Source organism: Pipistrellus hanaki (assembly GCF_964339955.1).
Source record: "Pipistrellus hanaki genome assembly, chromosome: 3".
Classification (NCBI taxonomy): Eukaryota; Metazoa; Chordata; class Mammalia; order Chiroptera; family Vespertilionidae; genus Pipistrellus; species Pipistrellus hanaki.
This window is the reverse complement of record NC_140505.1, coordinates 75528298-75552276: the sequence shown is the minus strand read 5'-3', so window position 1 is coordinate 75552276 and position 23979 is coordinate 75528298. Positions and strand designations below refer to the sequence as shown.

General features: G+C 37.1%; 1 protein-coding gene across 8 annotated transcripts in view; it reads left to right on the top strand.

Annotated features, from left to right (window-relative positions):
* The window catches only part of ENOX1 (ecto-NOX disulfide-thiol exchanger 1), a 559063-nt gene that overhangs the window by 260924 nt on the left and 274160 nt on the right, over nt 1-23979 (top strand). For all 8 annotated transcript variants that reach the window (XM_084876551.1, XM_084876549.1, XM_084876547.1 and 5 more), the window contains one exon: nt 5513-5652. The gene's annotated coding sequence lies outside the window, so the exon portion shown is untranslated. The remainder of the gene's footprint in view (nt 1-5512; nt 5653-23979) is intronic.

Here is a 23979-nt window from a genome sequence, read left to right as displayed (position 1 = left end):
TCAGAGAGATGGATGTAGTTAAGTCAAGTAAAGTAGAATAGAAAAGACATCAAGTGCAGGAATTGTTATTATAGGGTGTGAGAAGCAGGAAGAGACAAAGAAAATCATTTTAGATGAATTGGAAAATTCCTTGTTTAGTAAGATAAGATCTACTAAAACTGATATAAAAAGAAGTAGAAAATAGGAATAACTTTGTATTTGTTCAATTAGTTGAGTTTGTAATTGAAAGCTGTCCCACAAAGAAAATTCCAGGTGTAGATGGTATTAGTAGTAGTAAATTCCTTCAAACTTTTCAGGAAGAAATAATATTAATCTTGAGCAAATACAGAAAATAGAGTTAGAGATAACACTTCAGTCATTGTCTGAAATCTACATAACTATTTTTTATTTGCTATTTATTCATTTTAGAGAGTGTAAGAGGAAGGGGGAGATGGATCCTTAAAGAAAGATCCATCAATTAAATTGAAGAATTAGTCCATATAGTAGATAGCATTAAACCTTAGGAAAACATATTTTCAGAAAGACAGTCTTGAAATGAGAGTTACCTGATACATGATACATGAAGAAAGCCAATGTGGAGAATACACATTGAAAGAGAGAGAGAAACACACACACACACTGAGGGGTGTGGGGGAGACAAAGAGAGAAAGAAAGATTGAGAGACAGAGAGAGAGAAACATTGATTAGTTGTTCAACTTGATTATGCATTCATTGGTTCTTTGTGCATGTATATGTGCCCTAACCAGGGATTGAACTCATGATCTTGGCATATTGGGAAAATGCTCTGACCAACTGAGCTACCCAGCCAGGGCAGAAATCTGTATAATTTTAGTACTAAGTCATGATAAGGCCACAAAAAAAAAAAAAGTATTGATATCCACCATGACTATAGATGCAAAGATATTAAAAATATTAATCCCATAATTAGTAATAGAATACAGTGATACATAGAACTAATGATACATCCTGACCAAATTCAATTTATTCCAGGTATGCAAGTATACACTAACATTCAAATAATCTTTCCACATAAATGGAATAAAGGGAAGGAGAAATCATGTGATTATCACAGTAGACTCAGAAAAAAAAAATTAACAAAATGTAGCACCTAATGATGATAAAAACTCTCAGCAAAACTAGAAATAGAAGGCATTTTTCTTAATCTGATCAAGGGCATCTATGAAAAACCTGCAACTAACAATACAAGGCAATGAGTACTTTTCTCCTAAATCAGGAAGAAGACATGGGTATCCACCTCACTAATTCTGTTTAACATTGCACTGGAAGGCCTAGCAAATGTAATAGGATTCACTAAATATAAATTTTAAATGATAACATATTGGATAGGACAAATAATTAAATGATCTCTATTTATAAATAGCATGATTGTGAAAATCCTAAAGAATTTAAAGTTTCATTTGAACTTAGCAAAAATCTATTGATACAGGTCAATATAAAAATCTCAATTTTATTTCTATAAACTAAGAAGTAATTTGAAAATAAAATGAAAATCAGTACCTTTTATAATACTGTCAAACCTAAAGATTCTTTAAAAAATATATATTTTATTGATTTTTTACAGAGAGGAAGAGAGAGGGATAGATAGTTAGAAACATCGATGAGAGAGAATCATTGATCAGCTGCCTCTTGCACACCCCCTTCTAGGGATGTGCCTGCAATCCTTGCAGGCCCTTGACCGGAATCGAACCCGGGACCTTTAGTCCACAGTCCGACGCTCTATCCATTGAGCCAAACTGGTTTTGGCAAACCTAAAGATTCTATATTTAGATGAAGAAGTACAAGACCGGTACACTGAAAATTATAAAATACTAGGGGCCCAGTGCATAAATTCATGCACCTTGAAAGGAACTGTTGGCAGAGAGCCTGTGGTGGGCTCAGGGGCAATTCTTGGCCCATCCTTTGAGCTCTCGGTCCCCTCTCTGCCAGCAGTTCTGCTCCCACTGCTGCAGTTCCCATGTGCTGAAGGCATTAACCCCGCCCGCGATGATGCAGAGTGATTGGGGACAGCTCCAGCAGCAGGTGCAAGCAGGGCCAGCACCCTCATCAGGTGCAAGTGGCAGCTGCTGCCCTAATGGTCCCTCAGGAGCAGGGGAGGTGGATAAACCCTGAAGGGCAATTGGGTCAGCAGCCACCACTCACATCCACTGACAGCGAAGAGCGATCAGGACCAGTGCTGGGCACCAGCAGCAGTAGTTGTGAGCACCAGGCAGGACTGCGGCCCAGCACTTGGGAGCAAAGAGTTTTCAGTAACTACCAGAGGCTTGCCCTGATGACAGCACCTGGTGCTGCTCCTTGTGTGGCGCCCCTGCTCACCTGCTCCACCGTCCTTCCCTGTCCAATACCCACCATGTTCCACACTCCGTACCCTGCTGCTGATGCCTGCCATGTTCATAGCGTGCCCTCTGGTGGTCATAGCAACTGGTTATTTGGTTGTTCGGTTGTTCTACTATTTGGTCAATTTGCACATTGGGATTTTATATATATAGATAGATTTGTGATAAAAACTGAAGAAGACCTAAATCAATGGAGAGCAATACATATTCTAGAATGGAAGACTCAGTGTTATGAAGATTTTGTTTTATTCCCAAAGTAATATATAGATTGAATATAGTTCTCAAAAAGTGGTGTGTGTGTGTGTGTGTGTGTGTGTGTTTTGGAGAAATTGACAAATTGGTTCTAAAATTTAATGGAAATACAAGTTCTTATAAGAATCACACTTTTCTCTATATTTTTTATTGAGTCAAGCATTTAAAAAAAAATGACAACATTGGGGGACTCTCACTCCCTGATTTCAAGACTTACTAAAAGCATCAATAATGAAAAAACACTATTATATATCACAAGCCCAGTAATTTAAATTTGAGGCTAAGTTTTGAAATGGTATGTATAGATCCTGCCAATTTCCATTAAAAGCCACAGTGTCATTTTTGGATTACAATTGAATATAACAGGATCCAGCAGGATATTTTATCTTTTTTAATGGCAATACAAAGATTTTGTTTTTATCATTCTTCGGCTATGTTGTTATGGTAGTTATCTACATTCACACAAAATCCTAGAAAATAATGCCTAATTCCATAGATCTATTGTTTTCTAAAGTAGCACATTGCCTAGCTTTTCAATAATCATCAGAGAAGCTGTAAAAACCTAATCATGTGTGCCTGTTTAGTTATGGATAGCTATGCATGTTACCTTCCCCACTGGAGTCTGAGCACTTTCTGCCTCACCAACGTCATCCTGTTCTGCTATGCACTAATTCTACATCTTCCTCACATTTGATGAGTTCTTGCCAAGTGCCGCTGGCTGGGCCAAGCACTCTATGGTGATTTTTACTTAATGCTCATGACAACCTGGGCCAAAGTATATCATTCTGCATTTTGCAGATGAAGAAGCTGAGGTTAAAGGGTTTAAGTACCTTGCCCAGGTATTATAGTTAGTAAGTGATAAACCAGGAACACCTCCAGGCAGTCTGGTCCAGACTCCATTCTTTCAAATACCCCCTTCTTATAATTTTTAACATCTTAGTTGTGTCTCTCTCCAAGGTAGTAAGATGCATCAGGGAAAGATTATCTTTTTTGTGTTATTATTTTAGTGTTCCTAGACTTTCCTTACTTAGTGATTGGCTCATAAGTATGCAATAAACACAAATACTAGAAAATTGCCATTGGGCTTTTATGGGGAAAAGGGTCTACAAATTTAGGCATATAATATGATACTTTGTTTTCAAGTGGTATAAAGAAAACAGAACACTAGTATATGACATTTTAAGTTTCCATTTATTTTGTATTCCTGTCATTTAGTTTAGATTCTGCAGTCCAAATACCTCTCCATTCTTTGTCATGCTTTTCCCCCTTCTTTTATGCAAAGATAAACTGGCTCTGGCTCTGTTCTTTTTTCTTTTATTCCCAATGTAATAATCCCAGACTACATGCCTGCAAAGCTTTGAAAATACTACGGTCTTTTTTCCTTGTTTCTTATTCATGACTTAAGCTTTTGCTGCCAAAAATAAAAGAAAAAAATTAAAAAGCTAAGTGTGACCTTCCTATTCCATCAATCTCTAACCTTCCCAATGCAGTGTGGGTATGAGCTAAAAGTTCCAAGACGCAGCCTTTGTGTGGCATTAAAGGCTGGTACTTCAAGAGAAATTTTGAAGTGATTACTTAGTAGGCAGTAACCCTGAAACACACTATAGGAGTGGACACTGGGACAGCTGTGGAGGGTAAGCTGTGGGACTCTGTGTGGGCACTGGAACCACCTGAAACATGCAGATATTTGACTAAAAAAGGGAGTAGAAATCTAGATGGAGCCGCGTTGAGCCTTGCTCAGTTACTCTCAGCCATTATGATGGAGACAGCCATGAGGAGAAACAGTAATAGCACTCAGGGGTATCCACGGAAGGTGGGGTTCCAGTTCTAATTGCATCAGGAAAACCCTTGGGAAAGAAGGTATTCGCTTTCACAGAGACAGTGAAGGGCCTGAGAGTCATGCGAAGGGACTGTAGGAAGACCAGATGTTTGCGTTGGTGTCTGTGATGGGACACAACGCACAAACTGCCCCATAATACAAGGGAGCTACTGTCTCTTTGCATAGAAAGAATACTGCTAAAAGCTTAGTGTTCTGTGTTTCTGTGGGGCTTGACTGAAAAAGGCAATATTTGCGCTCAGTTGATTGAGGTTGTGGGTTCTGTTTCTGGTCAGGGCACATACTTAGGTTTTGGGTTAGATACCCAGTAGAGGAGAGTATGGGAGGTAACTGATGTTTCTCTCTCTCTAAAAGAAAAAAAAAAAATCAGTGAAAACAAACATATTCTTGGGTGAGGATTAAAAAAAAAACAAAGACAATATTTGGTAAAAAAAAAAATCAAAGTAACTAATTTCTTAATTAATTTATTAACATTTGAATTAATTTAGTATGTTGCAACATTATTTGTTCTCATCAATTTTGTTTGTGAAAATTTTTTTCTAAACCTCATAGGCCACAGAGTGAAATGAGGGTAAGAGCCATACCTGAGGCCTTTGGGCTTTGAGAGACCCGAGTTCTAAGCCTGACTGTGCTTTAGTCTTCTCATCTGTAAAATGGGGCCAGTACTCTCCATTGTAGGGCTGTTCTTCAGATTAAAAGGCCCATGCATATGAAACCTCTTGTACAGTGCCTTGCAGCAGGGAGGCACTCACTCAGTAAATTGTGGTGTTGCTGCCTTTGGACTCATACACCATCCACAGTTCTTCAATCCTGGGCCTGCTTAGATAAAGGGGAAAGCATATTTCGCTTAATTAGTAAAATACATCTGACCTTAGGAAATTTCTAAAGGCAGTGCTGGAAGGTTACTGTTTCCCACTCTGACATTTATACATAAGGAGACTTGGGAGGAACAAAATTAACAGAATTTACTACCATTATTTTAATAATAGCAGTACATGCTAACAGTGCTTTCTGACCACAAAGGCTAAGACGGGCCATAATCTAACGGTGTGCTTCACTTTCCTTCCAGAAGCACATTTCCTGTCAAAGCCACACTGTCTTCCATGGAACTTCTTTTGTGAACGGCTTCCATTGAAAAGACTGCGGTGAATACATTGCTTCAATCAAGTCCCTAAAGAACATTGTCTTCTGTCTGCTGGAGGTCTTAAGGTTTGTGTTAATTTTCCCATTTCTCTCACTGAAGTTATTAATTCTGAGTGATATTTTAAAATGGGTAATAGTCCTTCTCTACTACAACAAGAACTCCGGAAGTGGATTATGGACAGACTGTAATCTTTTGATGTCATTGGGAGATGGCTATCAATGAAAAGAAATTTGATATGCTACTTCTCATACTTACTACTCTGTACTCTGGTGTTATAAGCTATTAAAAATAGAATATTCTCCACATTGGCTTAAAACAAATTTTATTTCTGCATTCATAGATTCTAACTGAACAGATTCAATAAATTTATATTGCATGCCCATATATATCAGATTTTGTTAAGTACTTTCAAATAGTTAAGGCCTTGTGGATGAATTATATTTTTGAAACATTGACAATCAGAACTTCATTTGTCAATAACAATTAGTATTATTGTCATGACTTTTTTCAAAGTATAAAAGGTCCCAGTGGCCACAATGCCTTCATTTAGTTCTAGCAAGGGCTGCTCATCCTGTGATTCATAATGGTAGAAGAGGGTTGTTGTTTCTTTTAATGGGTGTATATTATCAGCTCGAAAAATTACTAACAATAGTGTTGCTTACTCAAGGAAAAAGCTTGCTAGCAAACCAATTTGAAAGTACATGTTTTGCTGTTGAGATAGTACAAGTAAAACACTTTTGTCTTGAAAGTGCTTTCTGACAAAAGACCTACCCAAAGAACACATTCAATCCATGCATCTTTTATGGATGGAGAGGATACAGCTTGGAACATTGAATGGACAAAAACTAAATAAAGAGTGAGGGAAAAGGAACACAGCCCTTTCCCTGGAATAACACATCTTTCCCCACAAACGTTTATGTCATTTGGTAGAACTTTTATTCTGTCAATGGTGACAAATATTCTCTCCCCTAAAAGCACTTAACTGTGGTACTGTTCTTTTGTGCGTGTGTGTGTGTGTGTGTGTGTGTGTGTGCGCGCGCGCGCGTGTGCCCGCGCTTTCCCCCATCTTTTATTTCTACTGAGAAATCAAAATAGATTTTACTGCAGCGTTGGGCTAGATTCCAGTTTTCCCACTGCACCCTTTGTGTTGGGCCTCATTATTGACTCCCTTTGAAGTGTGAGGCATACTTTGTGTATTAGGGAGAAAATGGATGGGAACTTGTGCCTCCATCTTCAACTCTTCATCCTGTCAATGTGGTAGAATATTGTATTGTGTAGAAACCTAATAAGTGTATCCATAGAAACAGAAGTGCTGGGAAGGACTTGAGAAGCTACCTAAGTATTCCTCCCCAGTCTGCAAACAAGATCTCACTTGAAATTTCTGAATCCAATGAGAATCTATTTGTTTTAAAACCTTAATATTTAGGTACTCACTTTTCTTTTGAACCTGATATAGATTCTTCTTTCTTAGACCTTGTTGTCAAGAAAGCCTAAGTAATTCCTAACCTTCTAGGATAGCAATTTTTTTCTTCTTCCATGGAAAGAGAGAGTTTATTGCTAAGGGTCCCCCTGTATCATCATAGACTCTGGTCACCCTTTTTCTCTTCCTATAAAACTCTAATCCAAAAATGTATTCTCTCTGTTCTTTTCTAAGTCTCTTAAGTTCTGTGTATTCCACTTAAGTGTAAGAGCTCAGACTCATTGAAGGAGCATTAAAAATAATCTACTGGTATTTCTCAAAGGGTACACTATTGATATTTATGATGTAAGATCATACCATGGATTTTAGAATGGTTCATAGCCCTGGTTCCCAGGAACCAAAGTTAGCTCTCCACATCCTGGTCATTGTGATAACCAGATTCAGATCTGCATTTCCCTGCTCTGGGACCAGGACTGATCAGACTGCAAACGCCTCACTTAGAGTTAAAAATACTGAAACTATTAGCAGAGTTGAATGAAGGTTGGAGCTGAGCCTAGACTCCAGCTTTGAGCTCTGAGCACCATTTCCTTCCCATTTTAGCATACCTCCACTCTGGGCTTACATGCTTTTAGCTGTCTAGAAGCACACTAACATGAATATATATATATATATGGAGGCTCACAGTTTCTGGTTTGGTGCTTAGAGGAGATCACTGTTGTTTGGTATGTGAACATGAATATGTGAAAGATAATATCAAAACCCAGTGCAGGAAAATAGCAGAGAGAGGACAACTCTGGGGATTTAGGGGAAAGATGTAGCCTGGACCAAAGGAATGGTGGGACTGATGTTGTAAAGGTACCAGTGCAGTCACTGAGATAGAGAGGGCTGGAAAATCTAAAATCTGAGAGAAATCTGGAAGAGATAAGTAACAAAGGAAGTACCTTTTCACTGTCTTTTCACCATTCTACCCATTTTCCACTCTCTACTCCATGTAATGAAATTGAGGATCAGTTTGTGGGGGGCTCATAGGACCCTGACTGTAGCTGAAATTCTCTCCCTTGCCTCACCCACCTTTTATCCTCCATCAGTGTTTCTGTCTTAGCCCTCACTGTTTGTTGGAGGCCCCCACTTCGTCTGTTATGCATGCAGAGAATAGAACGACTTGGTAACTTTTATTTTTCTGGATCCTTCCAAAATGTCAAGTAAAGTTATAAATTAAAAGGGAAGATTTAGAAAAAAAAATGAGCTTCTGGGAAGTTCTCCCACAAAAGCTTTCTTTAAGGCTCTGATCTCTTGAGACATTTACCATAATACAATACAATCTAAGCGGTCCATGGAAAAACAGATTCTCATTCACTGCTATTTTCTTTGACTTTAGCATAAAAATTCATTGAATCCCTTAACACAGAGGTCACTTAATAACAGAATGAGAAGAATTCACTACTTCAAGGTACAATTCTAAGCAGGGTGTCTCCGTTGTAGTATTGGATTTCACTTACAATCTGCCTCCGCTCTCCCAACACACACAGTAAGAGCAGAGCTGACAAATGGGAGCTGGGTTGGAGGAGTCTTTTGTGCTTTCTAGTAAAGTGAAGAATTTACATGATAAGAGTTATCTATAAAAAGGCTACATTTATGGAGATAGAAATAATAACAGATTTCCTTATCTTCTGTGATTTAATTATTTGAAGCTTTATGACCAGTTCCTGAGCTGGATGTTTTATTTTATTTTAAAATTTTATTTTATTGTTTAAAGTATTACATATAGTAAGTAGTACATATATCTCCTTTTTTCCTCCATTGACCTTCCCTCAGCTTCCCCTATCCCCTGTTGCATGCCCTCACACTCCCCCCCCCCCCCCCCAGTGTCTTGTGTCCATTGGTTCTGCTTATATGCATGCACACAAGTCCTTCGGTTGATCTCTTTTCCCCTCTCCCCAACACTCCCCAGCCTTCCTGCTGTAATTTGACAGTCTGTTTGATGCTTTACAGCCTCTGTATCTATATTTTTGTTCATCAGGTTATAATGTTCTTTATTTTCCATAAATGAGTGAGATCATGTGGTTTTTTTCTTTCATTGCCTGGCTAATTTCACTTAGCATCATGCTCTCCAGTTCCACCCATGCTACTGCAAATTGTAGGAATTCCTTCTTTTTTATAGTAGCATAGTATTCCAATGTATAGATGTACCATAGTTTTCTAATCCACTCATCTGCTATGGGCATTTAGGCTGTTTCGAAATCTTAGCTATGGTAAATTGTGCTGCTATGAACATAGGGGTGCATGTATTCTTTCTGATTGGTGTGTCTAGTTTCTTGGGGTATATTTCTAGAAGTGGGATTACTGGGTGAAATGGGAGTTCCATTTTCAGTTTTTTGAGGGCACTCCATAATTCTTGGACTTCCATAGTTTTTTTCTTGCCAATATCAGGGGAGTTTTCTGTCATTATTTCTTCAAACAGGTTTTCTATTCCTTGTTCAGTTTCCTCTCCTTCTGGATCTCCTATTATGCGAATGTTATTTTGTTTTGTGTTGTCCCAAAGCTCCCTTAGACTCTTGCTTTTTAAGTCTTCTTTCCAGTTGCTGTTGTGTTTGTGTGTTTTTTCTACCTTGTCTTCTTATTCACTGATGCAGTCCTCAGCCTCTTCTAGTCTACTGTTTAAGCCTTCCATTGTGTTCTTTATTGCAGCTATATCGTTCTTCATCTCCTCTTGGTTCCTTTTCATTTTGGTGACATTCTCATTCAGCTCCTTATAGTTCTCATTGAGTTTTGTCTATTTGTCATTGAGTTGTGTGGATTTGTCATCAGGCCGTTTAAACATCTTTATAACTATTACTTTGAATTCTTTCTCTGATATGCTGCTAGCTTTAATTTTATTTAACTCCCTTCCTGGTGATTAACCTTTTCCTTTCCTTTGGGGATTGCTTTTTTGTCTTCCCATGTTTTGCTATAATGTTTTAATTGTAGGTCCAATTGGTTTGATACTTGGGTTCTTTTGGGAATGGTGCTACTGGTGTGATCTCTCAGTTCTCCTTGGCTTAGTAATCTGGTGTAGCTCCCTACTTGAACTATTTGGGTTCTCTTGATGTAGGCCTGTGTGCTGGAAAAGTACAACTGCAATGTCTAGAAGTCAGCAACTGTGGAGGGGGTAACTCAATTTTTACTGTCTTGTGCCCTTGATTGAAATTGTGCGTGTCCAGCAGGGACTCACAATGGCACTCAGGAACCTTCTATTGGGGTGATGGGTCTCAGGAGGCCTGTGTTCTGGAAAGGTGTGACTGTGGTGTCCAGAGTTCTGTAGTTGTGAGGTGGGCAGACTCAGCTTTTGCTGCTGCACCTGTGGTGGATATGCGCATGCTCCCAGTGGAGGATCACAGGGGAACCCGCAGTGCGGTGCGTTTGCCAGTGAGGGGCGCCGAAGTACTCTGAAGGGCCCTGGCACTGAAGCCGTGTAATTGAGGCATCTGTGTGCAGATATCCAGGATGAGTGAATTCAGAATTTCTACTGCCAAGGGGAGTGCATCCCTGTTTGTCCAAGGTCACACCCAGCAAGGACTCACAGAAGCTCCTACAAGTGCCCTGTGGATAGATGGGCTCAGGGTGCCTGCCCTTTGAAAATGCACATGGAGTGGTGGTGCTTTTGTCTGCACAGAGCTCTGATGCACTTTGAGGGGTCCTGGCGCTGAAGTTAAGTGACTAGGGTGTATGTGGGCAGTTATTCAAGAGAAGGGAGTTCAGAATTTCTACTGTGGGACAACACATCCTTGTCTGTACAGAATCACACCCAGCAAGGGGCTCAAAGCAGCTCCCCAGATGACCCGGTGGATATATGGGCTCAGGGTACCTGCCCTTTGCAAATGTGTGCATCTGTGATGGTGAGTTTGCTGGCAGAGAGCTCTGACACACTTTGAGGGAGCCTGGCACTGAAGTCACACTGCTGGTGTTTCAGTGTGCAGGTGTCCAGGGTGAGTGAATTCAGAATTTCTACTGCGGGGGCAGTGTGTCCCTGTTAGCCCAAGTTCACACCAAGCAAGAACTCACAGGAGCTCTCACAAGCGCCCTGTAGATAGGTGGGCTCAGGGTGCTTGCCCTTTGGAAATGTGCATGTCTGTGGTGGTGTGTTTGCCAGGCACAGAGCTCTGATGCACTTTGAGGGGCCCTGGAGCTGAAGTTACACAGCTGGAGTGTCTGCGGGCAGTTATGCAGGAGAAGGGAATTCAGAATTTCTATTGCGGGCAGCGCATCCTTGTCTGTACAGAATCACACCCAGCAGGGGCTCAAAGCAGCTCTCCAGAGGACCCAGTGGACATATGGGCTCAGGGTGCCTGTCCTTTGGGAAATTATGTGTCTGTAGCAGTGAGTTTGCTGTGAGCTGGATGTTTTAAACATGGTGATTCTCCTGTCCTGTCTTCTTTTGTGCACAGGACACCAAGTTATATTTGACTTCTCATACTTACCCATTTCCTGCAATGCACTACTGGCTCTATAAACATAGCAGAGTAAATATTAGCTTTATGAGACCATGTTCCTCTGCTAGTTGAAAAATAGCATATAATTAAAAAAAATACAAGGATGTAATATTGAAAATTATAGGTCAATATGCCCTCTTATTGTGGGTATATATCTTATTCTCATGCATGAAGACTACTTTCTTAGAAAAATGTGTGCTGTGTAATACCACTTGTTTATATGATATATTTCCACCCCTCATATTTAACAGTATATCTCAAGTGACTCTTGCCATACCAACAAAATGTATCAGACTTATTTATCACTATGACAAAACCAAAAACAAAAACTTCTGGTCTCTTGCTATTAATTTTAAGAATTACATGTAATCCAAAGTTAATAAAATGTTTGTGAGTTCCCTCCCTGTTTGAGTTCCCAAGTATCCAATGAGTTCCTTAGAATTACATTAGAAAATGTTTATTGGCAATTTTGAAGGAAAAGGAAGACTTAGTGAGTTTTTTTTTTAAGTCAATTGTAGTTTTGCACAGCTACTAAGTACTTTAAGTGTACAGATTATTATTCAAAAGTTCTGACTCTAATCATACCTTTTCAACAGCAATCAAAATGTAGCATTCATTAGCTTTATCTCTCAAATCTCACAGCCACACCCTGTAATGAAGAAAAAGAGTAACCCATATGGATGTTATGTGAGTTAAAACACTTTTTAAAAGGATTCAGTATAATTATGTTCCGATAATTCACTTCTATCTGGAAATAATCAGCCATTTACAAAATTGCCACTGATTTATCATATCAGGAAAAAATTTTTCTTCCACATTAAGTCTCTATTGCTCCTCTTGCTAAAGATAAAAAATAATCAGTTTTTGTATTCTGGACTCAAAAGTAAGAAAATTAGACATATTGTAATAGCTCCTTCTAACCACCCGAATTTCTACAGCATTTTTATTTTAAACCATAAATTTTTAAAAATATATTTATTTTTTAAATTAAAACAATTTCAGTTATAGTTCACATACAATATTATATTTCTTTCAGGTTAATTTTTATTATGAAGTATTTTAAACTTAAAGACAATAATAAGCCCATGTACCCACCCCCATATTTGTTGTTAACACCATTTTTGCTTTGGATCTTTATTTTTTTAAGTTAAAAAAACTCACTATCTTCCAATTCATCCATCCCCAGGGATAATATAATATGTAAATATTGGTTATGGATATCTATATCTATCAAATATATCCCTAATTAATATATATTTATGTTTATTTATAGAGAGAATATTATTTTTAACATTACTCAGGTGTGATTATACTCAATTCATACTTTTACAACTTGCTTTTCCTGAACATTTTTTTAAATTATAAGTTAATATGAGGACAGTGACCTCATTCTTAGTAGTTAATTGTTGTATAGTATAGTTTTCCATAAATAAAGTGTGTTTATCTTCTTATAATAGAACATTTAGCAGTCTTTTTTTTATATAGACCATCTTTCTGCACCCATTTTATGGTTCACAATAGACATACACTTGCCATGTGGTACTACTGTATCCTGCCTGCCATAAAATAGGCACTTGGGAAGTATTTGTTCTCTAAATTAAACTACAAAGCCTTTTATTTTCTTCTTCTCAACACAGTTTTTTATTTTGTTACTGTTAGATGTGCCTCTGCCCTTTCCTCTGAGCAGTTTCGAATGTGGCTTTACCAAATTCATCTCAGTCAAGTGGCATTATATTTAAACAGTGGAAAAGACAAAAGAAATAGAGCAAAAACAAGAAGAGAGAATGAACAAAGGAAGAAGGGATATATTCTAATTCTTAGACTCTGAGGTTCAATTGGTATCCATGAGTTGGGTACAGTTTTAATGATTTCAAGATCTATCCCAAGGTAAATGTTTGTTTAGTTTCTGGTACTTTAAAAAAAAATGGAACCTGTCAAAAAATCCTCAAGTAAATCTGTATTTGTACTTTTCAGTAGATTTTAGGGGTGTCTTGTGTTCCCCTTAGCACGTGTTAAATAAATAGTTGTTGAACAATTGAATTAATAAACGAAGTATTAAAAATTTGTTGAGGTTTCATGGAGGTATTTTAGCATTCCTAGCAATCATCTGTCATCTGGTAGAACACTTAACTGCAACATTTAGACTTCCTGTGATTGAAAATTGAGGTCTAAAAACAAATGAAAGATAAGAGCTAACTGAGAGCATCAATTCCCAAGAGTTATTAAAATCAGAATTTCTGGTTAAGGTTCCCAGATGATTTAGGGCTCTAAAAAATAAGTGTATACCCTTAAAATCATAAGAGCTAAAAAATAAGTGTATACTCCCTTAAAAATCATAAGAGCTATGTATCTCAGAGTTTAGATTCTTCTAAAATTCTGTTCTGTTTCATTACTCTTAAGAGATGAAGTTTTTTATGGTCAATTATATTTTTGTATATAATTATGGACTGAGCCACTTGATACCACTAAAAAAAAAATGCAACTTTGAAAAATGTAAGAGAAAAAGCAATTATATATAGAACTGCTGGAACCTTTCCTGGGTTTACTAGTAATTCTCACTCTTTTAAATTATTCCCTTCAAGATACTGGAAATTATTAGACTGTAAATGATCCTACCACTTGCCAAATATAATTTTCTATATGAAAAGATTAACAAGTATTGAAAATTTCCTTTGGAATCCCTTGCAAGCAATGTTCTGCTCATTTTTGAAAGTCAACTTTATAGGGTTTTTTCCCCCTTTAATCTTTATCTTTGTTGTATTTGACAGAGTTCTACTCAGCTAAGATTTGTGCCAAGTTTAGTTTCAGTAGACTTTGTGACTGTGTGTAAGACCTCAGAAAATAGGATTTCTGTCAGAAATTCTTGCAAATAGTACCTATAGCTGCTACAGGGCCTCAGCATACTATTTAGCCTGTCTATATGGGTGGAATCAGTGGAGAAATGCTTTTCATCTTAGTCACGTGTTTTTCAGTGGAATTCGTTCTAGTATGATATCATTAGTACTATTTTCTAACAGAAGTATGATTTTTATTAGTGTCCATGTAATACTAGATCCACAGGTAGCCATGGCTTCTCACTTGGCTTATTGGTTAATAAGTGTGATGAAATTTCAACAAATTGTACACTATTTCTGGTAGATTTTTCTTTGTAAAGTCAAATGACTGCTTTATCCACCTATCTGCCTCCAAGTTGCTGCACTGGGATTCAGCTCAGATGATCACCAGCTCAGCAGCCTTTCTTGCCTTTCTCTCCCTTCCTTTGCAGGCTCATTCTCTCAGGATCTGGAGTGGAGCAGCTGGGTTCTGACACCAGCCAATGAGATCCAAGCTGCAATGGAAAATGGGGAAATGTGTCCCATAATAATAGTCTTACTATCATCCTTCTACATTTTCTGCTTAAATCCCTGTGTGGGAGTCCATGGATTTTTAAAAGAAAGGGAAGGAAAAGAAGATAATTATGCCACTGATGGTTTGGCAGAAGTAAGACTAGTTATGATGCTGGATTATAAAAATTTCAAGTATCACTTGAGAAAATATCTGTTAAAATTCAAAATGGGATGGAGAAGAGTGAGGCAATAAGTGTGGTTTCGATTCAGATTAGAATGCCAACAAAGTCATTTTGGGTACATTGAAACTTGAATTTGGATTCTTTACTATAGACATATTGTGCCAAATTTAAAGATAAGCAATGCATTATCAGAAACTGTTGAAGACAAAAATGAGGTTAACAGTTTAGGCAGAAAACAAAGCTAATGTGTTAGGGAACTTAGAAAAAATATGTTTCAATGCGCTCTAAATACTTGAGACCTAGACATAAATAATTAAGGACAAATAATCTGAAGGATGCTTGTGAATGACACAAAATTAATATAGGAAAGCCTCTCTAATTTGGGTAAACTAAAGAGTGCACTTATTGGAATTATGTAATGATTAATTTCAAGGACAGTTAAACACTCTCAAGTAAATACAGTAGTATAAACTTGTGGCTAATAAAAACCTCAACCAAACCACAACCAAAACCTCTCTACTGCTTCATGAATCCCTAGTTTCCCCCTAATAATTTTACTCTATGATGCTTCACACTGGGAGGAATTAAAACTTTTGGCTTTTTGCCCTCCTAAACAACTTGCATTAATTTAGAAAACAGAGGATTCACCTAAAGTCAATGTAAACTTTCTTTGAATATAACTCTCCTACTATACTTCTTTGACAAATTCATTACTATTTAAATTCAAAGGGTTCTTTAAGATTACAAGTTTATTGGTATTGAAACCCAGAAAGATGATTTCCAAATAACTATTTTCATTTATATATAACATTTTACTTCCTCTTAACAGCAAGGTTCGACTCAAGAGGAAGAAAATTAGTATTAAACTGCAGGACACCTGATTCATAGATTGTGTCTCCACTCAAGGAAGAGATAATAGAGTATAAACATGCAGTCCCCCAAGCCTGGTTGAAGTACATGGGAGGAAAAGACAAGAGCTAAGAGAGGTGATTATTGACCAGCTTTCTCTTTCCTGTTATCCCAGAATTTGGCTTGCTGCCAATGTTTCTTTAATTTGGTTTTTAGTTTGCATTGATAGTACAGGTTTTGTGTATGTATGTGTGTGCTGGAAATAAGGGAAGGAGTTCCTTTAAAAAAACAAAACAAAACAAAACAAAACAAAACAAAAACAGCCAAAACCGGTTTGGCTCAATGGATAGAGCGTTGGTCTGCGGACTGAAAGGTCCCAGGTTCGATTCCGGTCAAGGACATGTACATTGGTTGCTGGCTCATTCCCATTAGGGGGTGTGCAGGAGGCAGCTGGTCGATGATTCTCTGTCATTGATGTTTCTAGCTCTCTATCCCTCCCCCTTCCTCTCTGTAAAAAATCAATAAAATATATATTAAACAAACAAACAGAAACAAACAAACAAAAAAACAACAACATTGATTTTTAGAGAGAGGAAGTGAAAGGGAGAGAGAGAGAGAGAGAGAGAGAGAAACATTGATGTGGGAGTGAAACATTGATTGGCTGCCTACTGTCCATTTCCTACTTGGCATGGAGCCCACAACCCTGAATGAGAATTGAATGGGCACCTTTTTGGTGCATGGCACTATGTTAAACCAATTGAGCCACAGTGGCTAAGGTTGGAGTTCCTTTTTAAATTGGCAAAAGAACCATATTGGCATAGAAAGATATTTTTTCTAAATTATTTCCTGAAAACATGGACAACATTTGAATAAATACAAAGGGAATATTTTTCCATAGAAAATGTCTGAGAACACTTATATTCATTTGAATTTTTTCAGACACATAGAGAACTGCTATTAACTGAACAATGACATCACAATTAGGAATTCCATTCTAAATTTTAGTAGAGAATGCATAACCCAAAAATAAAGATGAGTTAAAGGAATATAATTTACTTTGCCTTTCATTTTAAAGAATTTTGTATTATTTTAAAATCCTGGGTAAAAATCCACTAATCACATGTTCCTAGAATTATCACAAGTATTTGTATATAACAACTCTAAAGACAGCATCTTAATAGGGTGGAACAGTAAATATTCTAGAGCTCAGTTTTTCTTATGAGAAACATTACTAAATTGAAACTAAAGGACATCACATTAAGAAATCCCAATGTGTTTAAAATATCTATTTATAAAAATGATACTTATAAGTGTATTATAAAATATCCATACCTATCTATCTATCTATCTATCTATCTATCTATCTATCTATCTATCCGTCCGTCCAACCGTCTATCCATCTATCTATAAAAGGAAGTAATATGCAAATTAGGCCAGGACGCGGTAATGAGTCCACTGGGCAGGAGGAGGTTGTGTGTACAGCGTTGGTGGCACGGGGCCTTCCCTTCCCTCCGCTAGGGGAGGGCCTGATCAGCAGTAGCTGCAGCTGCTGTGGGGCCCGGGGAGCAAGGCAGGGCCAGACTGGCAGTGGCTGCAGGGGCTGCTGCACTGTGAGCCCAGGTCAAGGCTCATGCAGGAGGCAACCAATCGATGTGTCCCTCTCACATTGATGTTTCTCTTTCTCTTTCCCTCTCTCTTCCATGCTCTCTAAAAATCACTGGGAAAATATCCCAAGGCAACTCAAGAGTGGGTGGTACCACACGATTTTGAATCATGTGCTGGGCTCCTAGTAATTTATAAAAATATTTTTTTACTTACATTACGTACTTCTCAGCCAAGTAATACATAATTTATATAAATTATGTAACCTTTTTTCCTCTAAGAATTCCCATGGTTTGTAAAAATATGCTGTTGCTTTATTATGTCTTTAAAACAAATATTGAAAATGGAGGTGGCAATATTTACCTCTTCTTATAGTGCACATAGAATTTTTTTTCTAAAATTATCTTACCCAGCTTCAATTTGTTTAGGTTAAAGAGGCATGCATAGAACTTTGCCAAAGTAGTCTGTAATTTAACTTTTTGCTAAACAAATAAATAAGAAAATTAATAAAGGTGACCTACAAAGGCTAATTTCCCAAAAGCCTATAACTTCAGTGGGCCAACTATCAGATGGGAAGGGTTGAGGAGACTTAATGCTCCAAGTCTCCACTTACATTTCCTCTCCAAAGCCGTACTCTATTTATTGCTGTGGCATCTGGCATGCTTTCTTTTCTGGGCCTAGCATGCTCCCTGCCATGTGTTAGCATTTTCCTGGAAACGAAAGTCAAGGAAATACCATTTCTAAAAATACCTTTTATGGGTTTTAAAAAATATAATGTTTCCTTTCTACTAGATTATTTACTTAGGAATCCCAATAAATGACATTCACACAGGGGAAAAAATCACAGGGGATCTAATTTTATCTATGCAACAAGCATAATAAATGCTTTAACAAAGTGCAAACATTGTCTGCCTCTTCAGTTTCAGAGACATTTTAATTTTGTAGGTTTATGCCCACAGGCCCTCCGTGCTCACTAAAAATAGTAGCTAAAACATTTAGTAAGTGTTTATTTATCCCATGATCTGTTCTTTACATGTATTAGCAAGTGTAGTCCCTTAAAAATTCTTTATCATTTACATTTTATAAATAAAATTAAAATACAGGCTATTTACTTAAAAACTTTTTAAGTTCACAATGGCTAATAACTATGAAGCTGGGATTGCTTTCATTTTTTTTGTCTTTTTACTTATTTTTTTATTTACTAGAGGCCCAGTGCACAAATTCGTGCATGAGTGGGGTCTGGCTGGCCCACCCTGATGGGGGCCTATTGGTCCTGGGCCAGTGGGGGGGAAGGGCGGTGGGCAGTTGGCCGACCAGCCCCGCCCTCAATTGGGGTGAAGGGGGGCAATTGGGGACCGGGCCACTGGGGGAAGGATCTGTTGGAGGTTTGGGAAGGCCATTCAGGGCCCAGATCAGGCCAGTTGGCTGCTGCAGTGCATGTCATAGTAACTGGTCATTTAGGTCCTTCTGGTTTTTCCATTGTTCCGATTGCTTGGCGCATATATATATATATATATATATATATATATATATACACACACACACACACACACACACACACACACACACATATATATAATTTTTTCTTCTATTGCAACATTTTATTTTGAAAATGTTTTATTGTATAGCAAAGTTGAAAGAAATTTATAGTAAACACTAATAAACCCACCACTATGCATCATTCCATTGTTCTATCCATCCATGAATCCATGATACATTTGAAAATAAATTGTATAAACATCATTACAATTTCCCCTAAATACTTTGGCATATGTATATTGTTAGAATTCAAAATTTATGATTTTTAAGTAAAAATTTTAAGGTAAAATTTATCTGTTATTTATATGAAACACACATTTTAAGTGTACATTTCCATGAGTTTTAACAAATGTGTACACCTATGCCAACCAAATATGTATCATGCCAGAAAGATCCCTTACACCTTTTCAAACAAATATCCCCAGAGTAAATCAATTTGAATTCTAGAACTTCATATTATAGAATCATGCACTATATAATCTTTTGTGTTAATTTCTTTCACATTGTAATGTTTTGAGATTAATCTGTTCTTAAGATTATCAGCAGCTATTTTCTATTTCTTCCTAAGTGATATTCAAGTGTATGAAATGTGTCACAGTTTGTTTATTCATTTGCTATTGATGGACACCTGTGCTCTTTCCAGATTATGAATATATGAATGAAGATGCTATGAACATTCTTGAACAAGTCTTTTTGTGATCATAGGCTTTTATTTCTATTAGGTCAAAATCAAAGAGTAGAGTTTTAATAATAAGTAGGTGTATATTTAGTTTTAGAGGAAATTGCCAGATCTTTGTCTAAAGCAGGGGTCTTCAAACTACAGCCCGCGGGCCACATGCAGCCCCCAGGGGAGTCTGATCCTGCCCGCCAGGTTTTTTGGGCAGTGAGCGCAGCCAAGGTGTTACAGTAGGGATTAGTAGTTCATATAGTCTGGCCCTCCAGCTCTCTGAGGGACCGTGATCTGGCCCCCACTTTAAAAAGTTTGAGGACCCCTGGTCTAAAGCAATGATATTTAACCTGTCAGCTGCAAAAATGTTTAAAACATGGAATACCTGACTATTTAGTCAGGATACTGACCTCTTTTTCATTAAATTGTCAAATTTAAAAAATGATAGCAACCAATACAACAACAGACATTCAGTCTGAATGAGTCAAAACTATGCCTATTTTCTTTTTGTCAGATTGGCAAAAAGTATAGTATTTTTTTGGTATGCCACAGAATTTTAGTAATTATTTTATTTTATGTGTGCCATGAGATGAAAAAGTTGAATATCACTGGTATAAAGTAGTTGCACCATTTTATATCCCCATAAAAATATTTGTTGCTTTTTATTGTTTAACATCCTCAACATTTGGTATTATCAAGCTTTCTAACTTTGGCCATTTCATAGTTAGCAGTGATATTTCATTGTGATCTAATACAGATTTTCCCTGTTTATTAATATGTTAAAATTTTCTTCATGGGTTTACTGGTCATTAATGTATCTTCATTTGTAAAGCACTCACTAAATCATTTGGCCATCTTTATATTAGGTTGTTTGTATTTTTTTAAAATATATTTTTATTGATTTCAGAGATGAAAGGAGAAGGATAGAAAGATAGAAACATCAATGAGAAAGAGTCATTAATTGGCTGCCTCCTGCATGACCTCCATGACCTCCAGGCATGTGCCCTTGATTGTAATCAAACCTGGGACCCTTCAGTCCACAGTCTGATACTCTATCTACTGAGCCAAACCAGCTAGGCAGGTTGTTTATATTCTTATTATTGAGGTTTAATTCCTCTAGCACTGCTTGTTGAAAATACTTGCCTATCTCTGTTGGAATGCCTTAGTGCTAGTCTCAAATATCCAAAGACTGTATATAAGTGGTCATCTATTTCTGAGCTCTCTATTCTGTTCCATTGATTTTGTTGAGCTTTATGCTAATACCACATTGTATTGATTACTGTAGCCTTATAGTAAGTCTTCAAGTCACATGGTACAAGCTCTCCATTCTTGTTCTCCTTTTATAAGATTAATTTAGCTATCCTAGTTCTTTTAAATTTTTATACAGATTTTAGAATTAGCTTTCCAGTGTCTAAAAATACTAAGCTTGATGGGGATATGATTGGGAATATGCTAAATCAAGGGCTCAATTTGGGAAGAATTAATATATTATCCATATTGATCCTTCTAATCCATAAACATATAGTCTTTCTTTATTTCTATAGCTCTTCTATAATATCTCTCAGCAATATTTTAGTTTTTAGTATAGAATTCATGTATTCCTCTTGTTTTATTTATCACTAAGAATTTTATGAGTTTTTAATATTTTACATGCTCAACATCATTAGGAAAATGAAAATTAAAATCACAAGATATCAGTTCACACCCAATTAGATTACTATAATAAAAAAGAAAGGCATAATGAACAAAATAAACTGATGAACAAATAGATCCATAGAAGCATGGAACAGACTGGAGTCTCAGAGGCTGGGTGGGTGGGAAGAGATCAACCAAATACTTTATATGCATGTATGCATAACCCATGGACACAGACAATAGGGTGGTGAAGGCCTGGAATGGGAGTGGGGGGATGAAAAGAGGTCAGTAGGGGGGGAAAGGGACATATGTAATACTTTCAACAATAAATATTGAAAAAATAAATTAAATCATTCTCTATAGGAAAAATAAAAAAGACAGGCAATAGTAAGTGTTGGTAAGGAGTGAAGAATTTGGAACCCTCATATTTTGGTGGGAATGTAAAATTGCTGCAGCCACTATGGAAAATGCTTTGACATTTCCTTTCAAAGCTAATAATAGGGTTATTATTTTACCTTGATATTCCATGCCTAAGTACAGACAGACCCAAGGGAACTGAAAATATATGTACACAAAAACTTGTATAATAATGTCCATAGTGATACTAGTCTAATATCTAAATGTATGAACAATCCAAATATCCACCAACTGATGAAAGGTAAACAAAACATGGTGTACATATGCAATGCAATATTATTTAGCCAAAAAAGGAATGCAATACTAATACATGCCACAGTGTTAATGAACCTTGAAAACCTTTGCTAAGTGAAAGAAACTAGACATAAAAGACCACACATTATATAATTCCACTTTTATGAAATGCCCAGAATAGGCAACTTCTCTGTCTCACTTTCCACATATAATCATTTAAGTTCTATGTATTAATCCTTTAAAATATCTTTGATATTGATTTTTTTAGTCTATATTTTCATAACTGCTATTTTACTTAGATTCATAATATTCTGTGTGGAATATCATAGCATTATTGCTAATCTTTATCCTTACCTCAAGTCTTAGCTACCTTCCATCTATCCTTTACTCTGTCTCAGAATAATGTTTCTAAAAATATTAATATAATTATGTAATTTTCTACATTAAGTAATTTAATGGCCTTCTCTTACAGCATTTATTTTCAAGTTTTTTCTATTATATTAAAGTAATAGAAATCTGTTTTCAAAGAAAATTCACATATTGGAATTGAACAAATAAGTAATGTATAGTGGGAGCCAGGTTTCTCCCTGTCAGGGCATTTTTAGGTAAGGAAGGAGATAAGGCTGATCTGGACTAGACTTTGGCATGTCAGCAGGAACACATGTGTAGCATAGATAGATGATATAGATATAGATATAGATATAGATATAGATATAGATATAGATATAGATATAGATCTATGTGCATGTACCTCTGTATTTCCTAGCTCTTTCTGCTGAGAGATTTTGGGAGCAGTGATACCCCTGTGGTACCTTGCACATTAGTGCCCAGATCTTGATTTCTAAATAAGAGGAACTAGGGGTCTTTGGAGAAATGGCTAGTTCTAGGGCTGGGACAGTAAAAATACAGTATAAACCTGGAGCATCTTGGATACTCTAAAGCAATAAAATGTTAAAACACACACACACACACACACACACACACACACACACACACACACACACACACACAAGGATAGGGCAATTTAGGGGATTTGAGAGCCAACCTAAATAGCTCCCAGTGGTGAAAGCTGAAAGAGTCTGAGCACAAAGTAGAGAACATGATATTTGATTATAAACCAAAGTAAAAAATAAATACACATGAGTTAATTCTAATATAAATAGCTGAACAAATAAATAAATGGATTAGAAGGAAAAATCTTTCTTACAGAAGAATTCTTAATAATGTAGGTAGCCATAGTTCCCTCCAGGCAGTGAAGCTTACCCTCATGCTGCAGTGTGGGCTGGACTCAGTGTCCGATTTCCAAATATGAGAGCATGTAAAGAAGAAAAAGAAAGAACTTAACTGTGAAGAAATCCGGTTAATGTTGCATTAGCCAGATGGTCAAGGTCCATATCACAAGTGATATGTGTGTGTTTCCTGATATGCTGTGGTGGAAAATGTACCTCGTCTCTGTGGTATTCCTCCCCAAACCCATCACCCTTGTCTAGTCAAGAGGAAAACATTAGACACACCCCAAATGAGGGGCAGTTTACAAAATACCTGGCTAATGTCCCTCAAGACTGCTGAGGTCATGAATGACAAGGAAAAGCTGAGAAACTATCACACACCAAAGAGACGTGATGACTAAATGCCCTGCGGTGTCCTGGATTGGATTCTGGCACAGAGAAAGTACACCAGTGGAAAGCGGGTGAAATATGAATGAAGTCTGGATTTTAGTTAACAGCAATGTTTCAGTGTTGTTTCTTGGTTGCGACAAGTGTGCCATGGCTTTATAAGATGTTAAATAGGGGAACTGGGTCAGGAATTTATGGGAACTCTGTGTATTATATTGATAATTTTTTTTTTAAGTCTGAGGTTTTCCAAAGAAAAAAGTTATCAAAAATTTAAGAAGGCCCAATATAAACAGGTATGAGCAAAGCTACTGTGTTTGAAGTAGAGTTGCAGAGCCCGGAGTCCTGACTGCCTGGCCTCTCCCCCACTCCTTTCACCACCTCCCAGGCAGCCTCCCTTCCTCCCTAGAACCCCAGTTCCCTGGCATGTGTTTTGCAA